At 47.1% G+C, this 19,033-nt stretch overlaps 1 protein-coding gene across 1 annotated transcript in view; it reads right to left on the minus strand.

The window, feature by feature from the left end:
- CERS2 (ceramide synthase 2) overlaps positions 1 to 16,693 on the minus strand; it is a 48,212-nt gene extending 31,519 nt beyond the window's left edge. The window contains exon 1 of the mRNA XM_075907473.1: positions 16,536 to 16,693. The gene's annotated coding sequence lies outside the window, so the exon portion shown is untranslated. The remainder of the gene's footprint in view (positions 1 to 16,535) is intronic.
- Between the last annotated feature and the right edge of the window lie 2,340 nt (positions 16,694 to 19,033).

The following is a 19,033-nucleotide window of genomic DNA, read 5'->3' on the forward strand; positions in this document are numbered from 1 at the left end:
ATATAGTTATGGTGACAGTGTCTTTGTAGACACTTGTATCCATCTCCTGTTGGCTGTTTACCCTAGGGAGATGGGGGGGGGAGGTTCCAACTGTGAGCCCTGCCTCAGGATGAGGGGGCTCCAGCAGTCAGTGCCCACACAATTAAGTCGGTGGAAGCACTCCTGGGGAAAACGTGCACCAAAGTCTAGGGTGGGCATAGGATAGCCATGAACCACTGGAGTAATTACTGCAATGGCTACGTGTCAACCTAATTTCAGTCGATTTAATTTTCTAGTGTGGTCAAGACCTTAGTCATTAACGGCATCTGCATGTGTATTAACAATGCAAAGCCCCAATGTAGGCACTCTGAAGTGGTCAAAGCAGGCTTATACCATCTCATTTTATTTCCATATGGGACCAGATTAAATTGCTTTAAAATAATGTTTGTATGGGTGTAACTACACTGATGCACTAACGGCAGTGTGAATTTCCTTAATGTAAATTAACACTTCTCTCCCATTAGCATTGCAAAGTCTCAGCACAGCTGTGGCAGCAAGAGTCAGAACAGAATCTGGCTCATACATGAGAACTAGCTAACCCTGAATGCGTGGGAGACAAAAGTCCTAGTCCTCACCCTCAATATCCCAGAGTGCAAGGATGGTAGAATAATAGCCTTAACTTGTGTACTGAGTTCAGACCAGCCAACATTTATGATTTTCTCTCTCTAAATTCTGAAAGACTTGCTTTTTTCCCCTTCAAGCCCCATCTCCTGGAGTCTTCTGATCACACGATAATCTCAGCTCAAAATTTTAAAAAGGCAAGTTTCTAGCCAAAATGGTGATGGAGAAAAGCTTGGACAATTGCCCCTGGAAGGGTCCAAGACACAGGCAAAACTTTTTTTTAGCACTTGGGGGTTGGCAGATGATCTCTAGCACATAGTATCTAGCCTATTCACAGTGCAGGTGGTCTGAGGCAGGGACTGGCTCTCACCATGTGCCTGGCACCATCAGGCCTGATCTGAAATGAGCAAGATGACAGATTGTGGTGGTTCCCATAACACAGATAAGAAGTATGGATCCCCATGGTACCATTTTTAATAAAACAATGCTGCATGTTCAGAAGGCTCTCATGTACCTGTTAGAAAAGGACAAAACAATAGTCCTGAAAACAGTGCATCTTAGGCCAGGTCTGCACTAGAAAGGATTTGCCAATCTAGCTATAACCAGCCACTACAGATTAGGGATGTTAAAATGCATGTAACTGTGTAACTGCTGAAAATTTCAGCAGTTACAGGTGGCTCCTTGGGAGCCAGTGCACGCCGAAAGCCGGCTCCCCATGTGTACCACTCCTGGCTGCCACCTCACACTGCTGCCTCTGATACCACATGGGAGGGTGGAGGAGCAGTCAGTTCCCCAGGAGTTGATGTATGCTGCGAGCCTGCTTAAAAGCTGGCTCCCGGCACGCACCGGCTGCTGCCCTATGCTGCTATCTCTGTATCAGAGGCAGCAGTGCAGGGCGACAGCCAGGAGATGCAGCGGTAAGTCAGGACATTCTGGCTCCATCTGCTACCGCAGGCAACTTCTTATCAAGCTGATTAACTATTCCTGACACTAGAGTCATAAAATTCCGCAAATGTTTGGCTGTAAGGAACCTCTAGAGGTCATCTAGTCCAGCCCACTTCGCAGAAGCAGGACCTAGAACATCTAGACTCTCTCTAACCTATGCTTTAAAAACTTGCAGCCCTGGGCATCCCACCACCTCCCCTGGAAAAACTATTCCAGCACTTAACTAATCTTACAGTTGGAAAGATAACCTAAATCTCCCTTGCTGCAGTCCAAGCCCATTACTTCTTGTCCAACCCACAGCGAACAATCAAGCACAGCCTCACCACATCTGAAGATCATCATCAAGTTTCTTGGTTCTGGACATCCAACACTCTGGTCATCTGAAGAAGTGGGCTGTGCCCACAAAAGCTCATGATACTATCTACATGTTTTGTTAGTCTTTAAAGTGCTACCAGACTATTTGTTGTTGCTGAAGTTTTTCCTGTTACAGACTCTCTTGGCTATCCCTCTGAAGCATGTATAAGAAGGGGCGCTCTGGCCATTAAACTCTGGGTTCAGTCCAGCAAGCCAAGCCTCAGAGGAACCCCAACTCCTCACTCAGACAACTTTGCCCAGCCAGCAAACCAGAACGGAGCCATAACAGGGGATGGGAATGGGGGGGAGGGGGGGGTGTTCAGTGCACATGTTCTTTTCATTTTGTATTTTCAATAAATGCAGTGTATTGCCTTTTCCCCTGAAAAAGATCCTGTGTGCTTCTTATAAGCATAATACCAATCAGTCCACGCTCTGTAGCTGTCCATTTGATTTTTCCTCCTTAAATGGAGGCATTTTGCATTTCTCTTTACTGAATTTCATCTAGTTGATTTCAGACCAATTTGTCAAAGTTGGTGCTTTTCTCCAAAGGGCCAGCAACTCTCCCCCCCCCCCCCCCCCGGCCCTGCCATGGGTGTTATCTGCAAATTTTATAAGCATGCTCTTCACTTCATTATCCAAGTCATAACTGAAAATATTGAATAGTACTAGATCCAGAAGTGACCATTGTAGCACCCACTAGATATGCCCCCAACCTCCCACTCTGACAGTGAACCATAGATAACTCTGAGAATGGTTTTCAATCAGTTGTGCACTCACCTTATAGTAATTTCATCTAAAGCACATTTTCCTAGTTAGCTACTGAGAATGTCATGTAGATTTGTGTTAAGGTACATTACATCTACTGCTTCCCCCTCCCCTCCCCTCCCCCCGCCCATCTACTAGGCCAGTAAACCTAATTTGTTCTTGACAACTCCACATTGGCTACTGATGATCACCCTATTATCCTCCAGATACTTACAAACTGATTATTTAAGAGCAGTAATGGGCAACTTATGCTAGTGAGTGGGCCGCATGAGTTGCCCTCCATCTCAGAGGGCCGCAAGATTGTGGTAACCAAGACAGTCTCCAAGAATAGAGCAGTTTTGGGAACAGTGTTGACGTACCTAAAATTTGTGCAGTGTGCCGACTGAACTGTAGCATCACTCCGACTGGCTGCAGAGGGAGTGCATGGCTCTCACGATGTTGTTGCAATCATCATGCACCTCACTTCATGTGCCCTTGCTTTATTGCACATGACTTTAATAATACTGGTAGAAACAAAACTACACAGACGTAAACCAATGGAATCTGGCAACCCTAGTGCATGGACAAGGGTGAGCAAAATGTCTTGCGAGCCACACACAGAATCCCAACGGGCCATGCTACCACCACTGTGAAAGAGAGTTTGTTCCAGTATCTTTCCAGGTATCAGAATTAGGCTGATTCCTCCACAATTCTCCAGGTCCTCTCTGTTCCCCTTTTTAAAGATACATATTACATTTTCCATTCTCCAGTTCTATCGCCCCTGACCCTCTTCCATGAGTTCTGGAAGATAATTGCTAATGGCTCCAAGATTGCTTTAGCTAGTACCTTAGGTACTCTAGGGCAGGGGTGGGCAATAATTTTAGACAGGGGGAGGATCACTTCAGAAATTTTTGAAGTGGCCCGGGCTACCCTGGAAGGTGCGGGGCCTTGGGTGGACAGGTCAGGGCTAGGACACTTCCGTGCTTCTCCACTCACAGACCCTGATTGGCCTGTGGATGTGAGGAGCACGCCAAGTCCCCCACAAGAGAACTGCCAGCTGTTCTGAACAACTGGCGATTCCCTCTTGGCGCCTGATCCCCTGGTGGCAGGAGGAGACTACGCACTCAGGTCATTCAGGGCCTAAGGGAAGGGCAGGGCAGGGCAAGTCTTTTGCTCCCTGCCTCCACCCTGCAAGGGGGTGCCTCACTTAAAGTCAATCACCAGCTGAGGGGCAGCTGGCAGTTAACTCAACACCACAGGCCCCTTGCAGGGCAGGAGGAGACTTTGCACACTCTCCCCGCCCCAGATCAATCAGGGCTTGGGGGAGCACGCAAAGTCTCCTCCTGTCCTGCCCCCATTCTGCAAGGGGCGCGCGGCGCTTAGAGTCAAACCTGGCGGTGGATTAAGTGCCACGCGCCCCTGGTGGGGGAGGAGACTTCGCATGCTCCCCCTTCCCCAGGCCTGGAGCAGGGGAGCAGCAGGGCATCCACAGGCCGGATCAACCTGCTTGGCGGGCCTGATCCATCCTACGCAGGCCCTTTTGCCCACCCCTGTTCTAGGGTGACCTTCAACAGGTCCTGCTGACTTGAATGTAACTTACTTTTCTAAATATTCTTTAACCTGTTCTTTCCTTATTTTGGCTTGCATTCCCTCCCCCGTGTTGTTAATATCGTGTTAAAAATCTGGTTACAATTCACCTTTTTAGTGACGCCTGAAACAAAACAGGCATAGAACCCCTCAGCCCTTTTGATATCATCAGTTATGACCTCTCTTTCCTTGCTAAGTAGAGAACCTATGCATTTGTCCTCTTTTTCTGCTCCTAATTAATTGAAAGAACCTCCTCTTAATGACTTAAATGCTCCTAGCAACACAGAACTTTGTGTCCTTAGCCTTTCTGATTTTGTCCCTACATGCTCATGCTATTCTTTTGCACACCTCTTAGCAATTCATCAGTGTTGGCTTTTGATCACTGGCTACTGATCATTATCTATTATCCTCCAGGTACTTACAAACTGACAACTTAATCGCTGCCTCTAAACTCTAATCAACGGAATTTTATGTATTTGCAAAGTGCTTTGAGCTCTCCAGACAACACTCACTAGATAAGAGCTCAGGGGGGAAGGTGGGGGGAGAGAAGAGGAGAGTCTACACCAAGCCTGGGCAAAACACCGCCCAGGGGCTGGATCCGGCCCACAGATGCTGTGGTGAGCTCCAGGCAGGCTCCCCTGCTTGTCCCGCAGCCCTGCACACCATTCAGAAAAGTGGCTGTGGGGCTGTTTCTCTTCAAAAACTGGGAGAGGGGAAAGCTTCAGGCGTAAATCCTGCCCTCAGCACAAATCCACTGGTCAGTTTGAATAACAGGCAGCCACGAAGCACTAGCTCCCTTCGGCTCAGTTATTTCACACAAGCACATGACCGGGCAGCCTGTGCAGGCATGGGACAGGCAGACTGGCTGAGAAACTTATTAAGATCTTCAAGCATTTAGCTCTGCAGGCAGGCAGGTTGGGCTTCTGGATGGTAAGTCTCCTGGCCAGAGCCTGCCTCTGACACCCCAGCCCCACTCTTCCCCAGCCCTCTGCCCCCCCATTTAACATACACAAACCTTCTGCCCCCCTCCTGCACCCTTACCCTCTCCCAGATCTGGCACCCAAATCCCCTGCCCAGATCACAATCCCCTTTTACCCTAGGTTACTAAGCAAATTCCTGCACCCTTGTTCCTTCCCCTAGGTCACAAACCAAACCCCTGCACCCAAGTCCCCTGACTTGGGTCACAACCCTCTCCTGCCATAGGTCACATTCTAAAACCCTGTACCCCAGTCTCCTGCCCTAGGTCACAACTGTCTCCTTCACCCAAACTCCCTCCCATACTCCACTCTCCCCAGGTCAAAAATGATTGCCCACCCCTGCTCTACACGCTGCTGTAGCTCTCACTTACTGATTTTCACCTGGAAATCTCATTTGTACCCTCAGCCCCACAGACTGCCCAATAGTCTACAATGCCATTGTAGTGGTGTGCAAGTCTACAACACCGGCAGAGCTGAGGTGAAGGACTTCGAAGCTAGAATAGTACAGGCTGCGTGTCGAGACTGAAACAACAATTATGCATGAGTGTGGAGTCAAGACTGGAAAACAAGGGGTGTTGCTGGCTCAGCTTAGCAGAGCAAGAGCTCTCATTCACCCTATGCCTGGGTGACATTAGCACACCTGCACCTGCACAGGTGCTAAATTCTAAGGCTTCCGCCAAGCAATGCTGGGTTTACAGCTATGCTGACCATCCTCCCCACTGCTGCAGAGGAACCAGGAGGACAAAGAGGAAGAAAAACAATCCCACAAAGCAGGATTAGGCACTAACACAAACAGGCCGCACACTGGTTTCACTCAAACGACGTAAAATGACTGGAACCAGAGCTGGAGCTCAGGGAATCAGACCAGGGTTGAGACTTCTGCAGAAGATTAAGGGCTTGAAACAAAATTCCATGTAGCACAGGCCCGGATGGCACCCAAATCCCAATGTAGGCACCTAAATCAGTGGCCTAATTTACAGCTGCTGCTGTGAGCTGCTCTGGAAATTCGATTCTCTCCCTTGTAAAGAGCCAGTGAAAAGACCCCACCCCACTTCACTCTGCAATCTCAGAGTTCAGGCACAAAAAAGCATCTTTACGGGATGTCTAAGAGCTACCACATTATAAATCAAAATGCAGCCAGGGCAAGGATGCATCATCCAGGATGAGGGGAAAGATTACATCCCAGCTCAGTTACAAGATACAGAGCAAGCAGGTTATGCAACTCATTGCACCAATACAGATTTAATAGGACCATCACACAGGGAGGTAGCATGGTCTGGTGAAGAGTCAAGAGATACGAGTTCTATTCTCAACCCTGACCTTGGACAAGTCTCTCCATTTCTTCTCCCACTTCTTGTCCATGTAAATCAGGGATAGGGTAACTCAGGCCCAGGGACCAGATGCGGCCCCCAGCTTGCCTGGATCTAGCTCCTGAAGCTCAGAGCTGCCCCTCAGCATTGGAGAGCCCGCGCTGGTGCTCCAGTCCCACCACCGCCCCACCATGGGGCTGGAGCACACAAAATCTACTATTGCAGGACCTGGTGTGTGAGAGGGATGTGGAGTGTGTCTCTCTCCTCCTCAGTCAGGGGCCACATTAGTGAGGGTTTAGGTAGTCTTTTTTTGTTTGTTTTTTGATTTGCTTCTCACTTTTGCGGCCCCTGACTGATTTTTCTATGGGCCAGAAGCCCCCAAACCAAAAAAGGTTTCCCACCCCCGATGTAGACGGTTGGCTGTCTGGAGCAGGGCCCATCCTCTAGGCCAGGAGTTTATTGTTGTTTTGTTTTTGTTACAGTGTAGACAGAGTCTCTTCAACATGAGATTAGATTGAAGGACTAAAAACTTTAGTGTTTTCAGGCTTGGGTGGAAAACCCATGGTAGGTGGTGGGTCCCAGATTCCGGGCCCCCACCCAAAAAACTACACTGCAATTTTTAGCCCCCACAGCCCAAACCCTGGTAAGCCAACCCGAGTCAGATGCAGGTCTTTTGCTGCAGTGTTGACATATCTTATGTGAATGCACCACATCTAACATAGAATCATAGAATACTAGGACTGGAAGGGACCTCAAGAGGTCATCAACTCCAGTCAATTAGATTAGACCCACATCTCAGTCACTGCCTCCCAACTCTAATGGAAGTTATGTATTTGTAAAGTGCTTTGAGCGCTCCAGATGAAAAGCACTAGATAATAGGTTGGTGGGGAGGAGTTCTACCCACTGCTGTAGCTCTTACCTACCAATTAGCATCTGGAAATCTCAAAGCACTTTACAAAGGAGGTCAGTGTTATTATCCCTATTCTACAAATGGGGAAACTGAGGCACAGGACGGGGAAGCGATTTTCCCACAGTGACCCAGCAGGCCCGCAGTACAGCTGTGAACACAACTCAGGTCTCCGGAGGCTCTACCCACCAGGTTGCAGAGAGAGGATGAGCAAGAAGGGAGGAGAAATGTTGTCTCATGAAAGGATCTTGAATTCTCAAATTACAGGTTTGAATGACAATCAAAACCAGGCTCCTGCTGGCATAGACACTCCAGCCGTGGGAAATCAATGCCTCTGGCACCTTCAAGGCAATGGGCACTGGTACAATCAATACTTTACTTTCAGCGAAACAAGGGATGAGTGCCCCTTGACTGTTGTGCTGGCTCAGGGAGGTCTGCCCTGCCCTGTGCCAGAGCTAATATTAGTTTGTCTACTTAAAGATTCAATAGACTGCGGGAGACGGAGTGACACTACTTCTAAGGAACTTGGTTTCTATTTGCCTGCCTCCCCACCCTTCTCTTCAGCCTTAAAGCTTTGCTAAGCTAGGAAGATTTGTGAAGAGAGAGGGAAAAGGAGAGCAAGAAATCCATGTTGCTGCTAAAACAAATTGGAGCAAGGGCTGTAGCTGGCATGAATCAAATGCTGCCATGCATCAGCTGAGACTATTTGGGGTGCAATGGAGGAAAAAAAATTTATTAGCATAATTAAGCATCAGAACAGGTTTCTGATAGTAGATTAGACAAATACCTGTCAGGGATGCTGTAGGCTTACTAGACCCTACCTCCATGCAGGGGACTGGTCGAGGTAACTTCTTGAGGTCCCATCCAGCCCTGCATTTTTTATTATTTTTTGAGTGTCAAAGGCACAAAGGCATCCCAACAATGCTAAAGCCCTCCTCCCACAACACCTTGTATTAGATAATTAGAAGATCCCAAAGAGCTTAAACATTGATTTGGCCTCACAACCCTGTTGTGTGGAAGGAAAAGACTGCTACTTCTATTTTACAAACAGGAGAAACTGAGGCGTGGAACAGGGAAGCAAATTGCTCAAGATCACCTAGTAAATCAGTGGCCAAGGCAGAATTAGAATTCAGAGGGCCCTGGAAGACCATGGTCTGATATAGTAGTGGAAGGTGGATGAGTTTTACAGATGGGTTACACTGAAAGCTCTCTGAGGCAGGGTCTGGTCTGTCTTTCACCAAAAATGGGAAATAACCAGTCTGAGGTGACAACTCAGTGACAGAAACAGAACCCAGGGGTTTTATCTATCAATTGGCTCCAATCACTACACATCACTCCCTTTGTCTATAGATCTCACCGTGCTTTACACAGGTCAGTATCACTGTCCCAATTTGGAAGTGATTTCTCCAAAGCCACCCAGCCAGCCACAGAGATGGGAACAGAACTTGGGGCTCCAAAACCTAATTGAGTGTCCTATATACCAGGACACAGTCTCCTGTCCCAACATAAAGGAAAATGTTCAGAAGCACCAAAGGGATTTTTTTAGCCACACAAATTCCATTCAAAGTCAATACAACTTGGGTCCCTAACTTTGTTCACCACCACCTTTCTGCTTGGTTTGTTTACTAACCTGTACAGCTAATAAGAAGTATTTTAGTTTTTAAAGAACACTGTGTGAGATTCCCCAGATGGCTATCAGAATTTTTGCACAGACTTCAAAAATAGCTACTTAAAAATATACACATTTAAAGAGCCCCTGGGGAGGAATCAATCCCTCAGCTATCCTCTGCCAGTCCCTTTAGCTCAGGAAAATGCAAGGATTAAGGACTGCTGCAGTCTTTATTTTAGGGGGGAGATAACAAAAGCAGCATCATTAAGTCAGTCAAAATGCTTTTCAGCTCATTTTTCATTTATAGATTCATAGATTCTAAGACTGTGATCATCTAAGTGCAACCTCCTGCACAGCACAGGCTTGAGAACAGCTCTGAATTAATTCACGTTTGAACCAGAATATATCTTTTAGAAACATCCACTGAATGGCCCTGGTCCATTCCAACTGTCCCACCACCACACCCAGCTGATGAGACATTTCCAAAAGTTTGGGCAGCAAATGGTTCAGGCACTGGATTGGAACTCAAAAGACCCAGGTTCAATTCGCAGCTCTGCCCCATACTCTCTGTGACTCTGACAAGTCACTCTGTCTCTGTGCCTCAATTTCTCCTCTAAATGGAAGGTGATAGTTATTTCTTTCTCCCATCTTTGTCTGTAAGGAATTCAGGCCACAGACTATTATGTCGACATGAATATTGAGTTTGGGCTTGTTTAAGTCTGAAGAAATCTGAGAAGGATAACAGTTTAGGAATGTTAAGGCCTAGTCGACTATCCGATAAGCAAATGCTTATCGGATAGTTGACAGGATAGTCAACTAGTCACTCCCCCCCTCCGTCCCGCCCCTTGCTGCCTCTATCAGAGACAGCAAGTGGGGGAGGTACTTCAAAGCAGCAGCACCACATGGAGTCCAAGGTCAGCTGGGGACCCCAGACTCTATGCAGCACTGCCTCTTTGAAATGCCACAGCAGCATTTCACAGAGACAGCACCACACGGAGCCCAGGGTCAGCTGAGGAGTCCTTGCAGCATTTCAAAGTGGCAGCGCCACCCTATCAAGTAATTGAATAATCAATACAAAAATGAGACTAAGTACATAAGCTTTTACAAAGAGGAAAGAGAAAAAATTGTTCTCCTTAACCTCTGAGACTAGGACAAGAAGCAATGGACTTAGTTACAGCAAGGAGGTTTAGATTGGGCATTAGGAAAAACTTCTGAACCACTGGAATAAATTGCCTAGAGAAGCTGTGAAAGTTCAGGAACTGGAAATGTTTTAAACAGGTTAGACAAACACCCGTCAGGTCTAAGCAATACTTAGTCATGCCTTGAATGCAGGACACTAGCAGCCTTCTTAAGGTCCCTCCCAGTCCTATGATTACACATATAGTAGGACCAATCACAATGGGGCTCTGATCCCAGTCAGTGCTAAGATGCAAATAATGAAACAGAAAAATTATGACTGCTTCACATCAGCACATGGTCATATTAAGCACAGGACCATAGAACTCAGACACTTAGAGCAGCTGCCTAAACTAGTCTATTAAAAAACCCTCCATCCTATGTTAGTCAAGAGTAAACGGACAAACTCATTGTCAAAACAGCATCCTCTGTGTCACTTAAGAAATAACTCCAAACTTATCAGATCCTTTTTGAGAGAGACAGCAGCATAACAGAGATACTGATCAAGGCCCTGTCGCACTGGCACTGCACATACTATGGGAGGATCAGACCTTGCTCATAAAGGGGCCCCCAATCTAAACTGACCAGAGAGACATGAACTGATTATTGCTCCAATTTTACAGTGCAAATCCCAGATCCTACAACAGTTAAGCACATTTAATTTTACTTCCATGAGTCACCACTAGGCAAGTGCATAAGTAGAGTTTGCAGGATCAGGGCCTAAAAAACAAAAACTAGACAGATAAATGGGTAGAAATGGGAAAAGCATGGCCCAGAAAGGAGAACCACAATGTCAAACAGGAAATCAGTTGCAGAGCAGGGAAGAGAATCAAGGTCTCCCAAGTCACAGTCTGGTGTCCTACCTACTACGTTACAAAGCTACTCTGATGAAGAACTGTGCACCTCACTGGCTAGGGACAACCAGGCCATTAGGGAGAAATTTCTGGTGAAGAATGTAAGCAGCTGAAAAGAATACGGGATTCAGAGTTGTAAACAGAGGCAGAGATGCACCTGCAGGCTATGAAGTAGCATGTCAGCTGCATTTGGAATTTACTCAAGAAGTTTGTGTTTTGTTTAATCCTATGATTTTTAAATTAAAAAATAAATAAGTGAGCTTATGTGCTTGTGATTCCCAAACCCATGGAAATCTGTCACACTGATCTCCAGATGTAGGATAGTGGGAGGTGTTTTAAAGAAATATTATTATTTATGCAGGGCCAGAAGCATCTCACATGCTCTGCAGTATTAATGTCACCACCTTCCCTTGAAGGTATCCTAATTTATGTAGACAGACGTATAGATAAGAGATAGGGTTGAGATTACAAGGAAGAGCAGCAATAAAGCCATGGAGTTTGGGCTCATTACCTCTACAGTTTCCATTTCTTTTCATATGTGTTTGTGTATAAGCACACACACATAGTTCTTTTGTTATTTGGAGAAGGCTTCAGAGGGTTAAAAGAGAGAAATATGATTTATTTGCAGTGGTATTGCTGATTCTTGCCATTTGAATCATGAGTCTTATGGTAAATGATTTTCTTAAACCCCTGGAGTCAGGAGGTTACATGAGATTCTCTGAAGTTCTAGCCCTTATGGTTATAAAGAAAAGCTTGAAAACATGACCCCAAATGGCAACCCCTCCCCCCACAACCCACAAACACCAACTAAACAGGACACAGCAGTGCAGCCTAATGGGTGGGACTCTGGATTTGAACTCAGGAGACCTTGTTCTATTCCTGGCTCTCCCAAGCACCCTTGTGTGCCTCAGTTTTCCAGTCTATATAATGTTACCTGCTTTACAAAGCACTTTGAAATCTAACTTGAGTTATTTGCCTCCTGATTTCACTTCATGTTTTTAAATGCATTCATGGGACTATTCATAACAGTAAACAGTTAAGTTTGCATGTAAGTGTTTGCAAGATCAGGGCCTTGAGTGCTTTTGAAAAAACACACATGGATTTTTTTCTGGGTAGCTTCAGGAAATCCAACCAAACAGCTGTCATAAGGGGCATGAGAATTAGAAAGTGAAAGTAATTAAAAACAAAAGTGAAATGTCAGCCTATGTAAACAAACTTCCACAGAGAGGGACAAGTAGTGATGACAGGTTAATATTTTTTTAAATTCTTATCCATCTGACATCCTATAATTCTTGAGTGGCAGATAAGGATTTATTGAGACTAGATTCTTTCTTGCCTTGACAGTTAACACATTATATCTTGGCAACTTCTGCTTTGCCACTGCTGACTTAAAAATACAGAAGCTGTGATTTTCAAAAGCAATGAGTCATGTTGTGGACTGAACTCAAAGCGCCTTAAAAAGGGCTTAAATTTCAGAGTATGTCAAGTACTTGCCATATTCATAATGGAGCTATGACAGCTTCCACCAGCTGATGATCAGGCCCAAGCGGTTGAGTCAGGAACCCCCCCAAAAAAAAGAGTATAAAAAAATCACCAATCATTTGGGGGGAGGATAAGCTCCCCAGGGGGGAAATATAGGCCCAAAATAAGATAGTTCATATGAAACTCTCCATTGATGTGAATAATTAACTTCAAGGAATTGAATCTTGTCCAGCACTTCAAATCACTGAGCTGGGGAAGGGGGATGGAAAATATCCTACAATCTGACTTCCCCATACAGCTCCCAGCCCATAAATGTAGTTTCACACAGGTGCAGGAATCCAACCAGCCTAAACCGGACCAAAAGATCGGAGCCAAAGCACCTAGCTGCAAGGCTAGCAAGAGATAAAAGCAGTGATGATTTTGCATCCTACATTTGCTTCAGACTGAAAGCTCCTCGACAGTAGGGGGGGGTGTCTTTAAATTCTCTCCTCACAGCACCCTGTGTTGCATGTGCCCCTGGCAAGATTCTGCTAATTCAGCCAAGCTCTTATAAAGGAGGAATATTTATAATTCCAGTTATGATAGCAAACAGAGGAAAGAGTAAATAAATCTAATACCATTTTCCACTGACTGCCTTGCAAAATTTGCTGTACGCAAAATGCTCCTTGGAATTCATCCATCTAGAGAGGATATGGTTGTTTTGGGTTGGACCTGGAATCAGAAACTTTTGCTTTTCAACTGCTATGTTTTGCTCAGTGCCAGGACCATCAGCTGCAGTCACCACAAACAAGGCAAAACATTCAGGTTCCCCAGCAAATATCAACTAGAACCAGAATGACCCTGGTTCCAACAAGATTAGCAGCAAGACCTTTTTCACGAAAGGTAGAAAAAATACCCCCTTCAATACAGATACCAACAAGCCTCTTCGGGCCTGAAATTCACCGATTTATTTCTCTACAGAGTAAGCTAATTTTAAAAGATGCCCAAGAATTGTTTTATAGCAGTAAGCAGGTTATACATTTTTCCTGAAGGATTATCTGGCCCCCATTATTGCAGTATCTGAGCACCTCACAATTTTTACCATATTTATCCTCCCAAACCTGTGAGAAAGGATTACCCATATTTTACAGCTAAGGAATCTCAGGAAAAGACAGACCAAGTACAGCTGCTCAAACATATTTAGAGTTTTAGCTTCCATTGATTTCCTAAGGTTATAGAGGAAGCCTGCAGCAGGGCAGGGAATTAAACACATCTCCCAAGTCACAGATTAGTCCTAATCATGGGACCATCCTTCCTCTCAAGTTATTCCTAGATTGTTAAATTATTCAGCATGCTGCTCTTCTGTGCTAAGAAAAGCTATTGCAGATACTGATTTCACATCGACAGGGTTCTGGCACATTTTTCTGTTGAAGTTAGTTTACCAGTTACTGGGCTGCCATCACTTTTCCTCCCCTCCTACCACCCCACAAAAATATAGTTGAGCATTGCAGAATCAATGGCCATTACAGAGTCTTCTGTTCTGTTTAAGAGAGAGCCCAGAGGTCTGGCTATCTTACTTTGGAAGGCAGCCTCAAAGTCCGTATAATGAAACCTTCTATTTTACTGAATGCTAGAATGTACTAACAGATGAAGGATGGGGCTGGGAGCCAGGAATTTCCAACTTGCTGTGTGGTCTTTCTTGAGCCACACAGAGCTGGGGTTTTCGGAGTACCCTCGGGGAGTTCGGAGTCCAGCAGCTATTACATTTTCACACTTACCATCCCCTTAAGGCCCATTAAAAGTCCATGTCCCAACTTCTCCAATTCAGATCCCCCACCAAAAACACTGGGTGTCTGAAGATGAACATTAATGCAGAACTTAATGAATGACAGGGAATCTTTTCCACAGACTACAATCAGCTTTGAATCAGGCCCGCTAACTGACAAGTCACAGTATATAGATCCTGGAATTCAGGAAGTGAGAAAGCAGCAAACTAGGAGCTTTAAAAAAATAGACTTGTCAGAGATATATTCTGTTTAACATACAAAGAGTTGAAACAAGATAAACTCCAGCCCCCAACTTAAACCAAATACTTACCGGCAGCCACACAACTCATCACAAACACCCAGGAATCTATTCCTTTAGCAAACCTTGTTGCTGTATGTGTATAGATATCTGTACACACATCTATAAAAGTGACACCATCACAGGCCCTAACCACACAAGTCACACTATCACAGGCTCATCCGTCAGCACATCCAATAATCTGATATAGGCCTGCAATATCCCTCTGCCCTGCATACTGTTCTAACAGGACAGTCTCTACGGCAACGTATAAACAGACACAAATCAGATATCAGGAATGATTACAAACAAACCTGTAGGAGAACACTTTCAAATCCATTACTCAATGTCCAGGGAGGTTAAAGTAACCATCCTTCTACAAGGGAATTTCAAAACCAGATTACAAAGGGAGACAGCTGAACTGGAATTCATTTGCAAATTCAACACTGTCAATTTATGACTGAATAAGGATCTCAACTCATTAACACATTACAAAGGCAATTTCCTCTCTCTGGATATTCATATCCCCACACCAAATGCTGTGAGTGACCCACTTCCACCCTGACTTGATTAGCTTTATTAACACAAGCAACTTCTTACTCATATATACACCCCTTCTTCTGTAAATTCCACACCAATTCATCTGATGAAGTGGGTTTTACCCACGAATGCTTATGCTCTAATACATCTGTTAGTCTCTAAGATACCACAGAACTTTCCTTCTTCTGGTAATTTAGGCCTTGGTAAACATGCTCCCTGAAAACCTTCCCAGTTACATTAAGCATTCTACAAAATCATGTGCTTTGGAAGGCTTTCACATTCACCAGAGCAATGAGGTTGGGGGCAGGGCAGATTCCACCTCTCCCCTCCTCCAAATCAGAGAAATCTGGAAGGAAATTAATAAAATTCTTAAAGGTAGAAAACGTGTACACCAAAATGAGAGCATAGTGGGAAAAAGACCCTAAAATCCTTGGGAAATAATCATATTGCCCACACTCTACATCATCCAAACTCCATAAAGCACTACCCGGCATGCGGGGGCAGGAAGAAGGGGGAATGCTTTATCAACAGCGGGATAGCAGCCTCTCCTCCAACTTGCTTTCTGTGCACGATCCGCCCGGCCTGTTGCCTGCCGTCATTTCAAAGGGGAAGGCGAAAGGCCTTCCACACCCCGCAGGCTCAAAAGTTTGTCTGGCCAGCCCACGTAAGCTTGCAACGTCCCAGCTTTTGCCTCGCTAATGCTTCCAAGCCTCTGCTTTTTTTTTTTTTGCTTTTTTTTTGGGGGGGGGGGGAGAGCAGACGGGAGACAGACGATGACCCACCCGCTCCTCCTCGAGGAAACAAACTTTGTAAAACCCACCCCCGCCAAGGGGGAGAGAGATGGAAGGCGCCCAGGAACAATACGACAGGGTGGCAGGGGCGGAGGGGGGGGGTTAACACTTTATCGGATTGTTTCAAGCCCGGGCGCCATCAAAGGCAACACCAGCCAGCAAAAGGGCCCCCCCCCCCCCCATAATGAATCAGTTTCTTGTGAACTCTTCGAGTGGGTGGACACTGGCTGAAATGCACCAAGCCCCACGCGAAGCGTTAGTCATTGCACGGGGGGGGGATGCTGCAGAACCCCCCCAACTCCCCCCCTTTTTTAAATTACTTCCATTCATAAAAGAGAAAGAGCTGGACCCCCCCCATCAAGGAGAGGGGAGTGCCCGACCCCCCCCCCCCCCCGGGCCGCCCAGCCGAACCCCACCCTGCAGCCAACACCCGCAAGTCTCTTCCCCTGCGTCGCTGCCAACTTCCCGCCCCGGGTGTGTGGGGGGGGCGAGCCTGAGGGGGGAGGGGGCGGACCTGAGGGGGAGGGGGCGAGCCTGAGGGGGGCGAGCTTGGGTGCGGGGGGGGGAGGGGGAGAGCGGGGGGGGGGCCCGAGGCCGCGCTCCCCCCCCCACTTACCTGTGGAAGAGCTGGCGGGGGAGCGGGCTCCCTGCGGCCTCTCGCCTGCGCCTCTGCCCCCTCCCTCCCCTGCCAGGCGCCGGGCAACGCGCGCGCCCAGCCCAGTGACGTGACGTCCCCCGCCGCCGCCGCCCGCTCGCTGCCGCGCGAGACGCTCCCTCTCCAGCCCCGCCAGTCGCCCGCGGAGCAACCGATCGGGCGCGCGAGGCCTGCAGGGGGGGCGGGGCCCGCCGAATGCTTCGTGGGGGGTCCGAGCGGCGGCCGCTCGATGCTCTCGTGGCTCGAAGGGGCAGCAGCCTGGGGCCCGTCTGCAGCTCTCCCGTGCAGAGCCCAGTGAGCGGGGAGCAGCCGGGTCCGCTCCCTTGCTGCCTCCTGGGTGCTGTGCTACTCGCCCCCCATCGCTCCGCGCCTGCCCCATCCTCCCCAAGCGACAGTGACGTGCGCCCGCCGTCCCCCAATTCAGTGTCTCGACCCCCTGCACTTCTGCAAACAACTGGGGAAATTCACTGCCCCAAAACTTGGTTATCGCAGCGTTAAATCGGGCTGCCCTTCCAGAGCCTTGATTGCCCCTCTAGTTAAACCTAGCAAGGTATCAGCCCCACTTGGCAACCTTAACTCTGCCCTAGCGCTGGCAGCAGCTGCTGGGAAAGTCTTGTCCGTCAGTCTGGCTGAGGCAAAGGACTGTAGTCGTCTGCCCCTGCCCCTGGGGCTGCTGTGTCAGCTTTAGAGAGGCTTCATTGAGCTGCTTCTCTCGGGGGGAGGTTGCATTGCCTGGCGGAGACACACAGCTTGAGCATGTCGCTGATATGGCACAAGAGTGGCAGGCGAGCGAGGCCAAGAAGAGGAAGCATGTAGTGGAAAGTCTCTGGGGGAGGGGGAATGATGATAAAGCATCGTCGCTTTATGTCTACACTACAGTTTTGTCGGGAAAACAGCCGTTTTTCCGACAAAACCTGAGTAACATCCGCACTGCAATCGCGTTCTTTCGAAAGTAAACCGAAAGAACAGAGGGGGTTTTCCGGTGTTGGTAAACCTCTTCCTACAAGGAAGAAGCCTTTTTGGGAAAGAGCTCTTTTGGAAAAAGGCGTGGGTGGACCGGGAAGAGGGAGTTCGTTCACAAAAAGAGGAAAGAGGAAAAAGCACAGGTGCCCTGGTGGCCGCTCCGCCCATAGTAATCACAGCTTACATGCGAGAGAGCGTCCGTTCATTGTGGACGCTATCTGTTGAAAAAGCAGATGCTTTTTCAATGTGCTTTCGTAATGTGGACACGCTCTTTCAGAAGACTTTTTTTGGAAGATCTCTTCTGGAAAAGCTTCTTCCGAAAGAAGCCTGCAGTCTGGACATAGCCTCAGTGTACCTGCATATCCAGTGGCACCGAGTGAGAATCATTATTAGGGCTTTTGCGGTGTCAGTCAATAGGGAGAGAGAAATCTCTTTGCTGCTTCCTTGGCACTTGTCTGCAGTGGCACAAACCACAATGCCAAGCAACGGGGCCAGATGCTTGGGGAGAACCCAGCTTGTCTAGGTTTCGGCATATCGGAGCATTGCAAACTCAAGAGGCCAAATAGACACTCCCTGTCCCATTGCTACAGCGCCAAGTCTGACAAACCATGCCCAAAACAGCTAAAAGGCATTCTCATGAATTCCTGCCAGGTCCCAGAGTTCTCTTGTGAAATCTGGGTGTTGGTGGTAAACACAAAAGAGCTGACAGGTAGACAATACAACCCGACCTGGTCATGGAAAAAGGAAGAATCTTGCCTGGCTACAAGATTTAACCTGAGGCTGGACATATGAAAACCTGACATAGGAACTGCTTGTTATCATGGGGAGACGTGTTAGGTGCTCCCTGAAAAATGGCCCTTGAGTCCAGATTGAAGAAGCAACAGAGTGCTGGCAAGAAATACAATCCAGAGTTTTTAATAGAGCTCCTGATGGCACTTGGCCCAGGTTTTGTGTAGGTAGCTATGGCAGAGAGTCCAAAGAGGAGCAGGCAGACAGTTCGTGGGAACATGAGGTCAGGAATACTGCTTTGGTCCTTGGAACTCCATGATCTCAAGTAAAGTATGAGCTGCCAACTTTCCTTTACCCAATACTGCAAGAAGGAAGGCGAGGTCCTATTGCTTTGCACTCTGAGGCGGAATCATTCATGTCATGTTTATGACACACACACCAAGACATCAGTACTTTTGCTGGAAGGTTGCAGTGTAACACAAATTCGTTCCTTCACCTCCAGACCTTAACACAAAAGAACCAGCACCAGAGAGAGAGAAAGCAGGCTGCTCCCCATGGCTGTGTCCCCACTATCTCCCCACTATCAGATTATTTTGAAATAAGTTATTGCGAAATAATAATTCCCGAATGAACTATTTTGAAATAAGCTTATTCCTCTTCACAAGCAGGAGATATTATTTCAAAATAACCGGCTTGGTAGTGTGGGTGCTCGCCTTGTTATTTCTAAATAACTCCCCAGTGTAGGCATGCCGTAAGGCAGATAAACC

Source organism: Pelodiscus sinensis, chromosome 24 (genome assembly GCF_049634645.1).
Source record: "Pelodiscus sinensis isolate JC-2024 chromosome 24, ASM4963464v1, whole genome shotgun sequence".
NCBI classification, from domain to species: Eukaryota; Metazoa; Chordata; order Testudines; family Trionychidae; genus Pelodiscus; species Pelodiscus sinensis.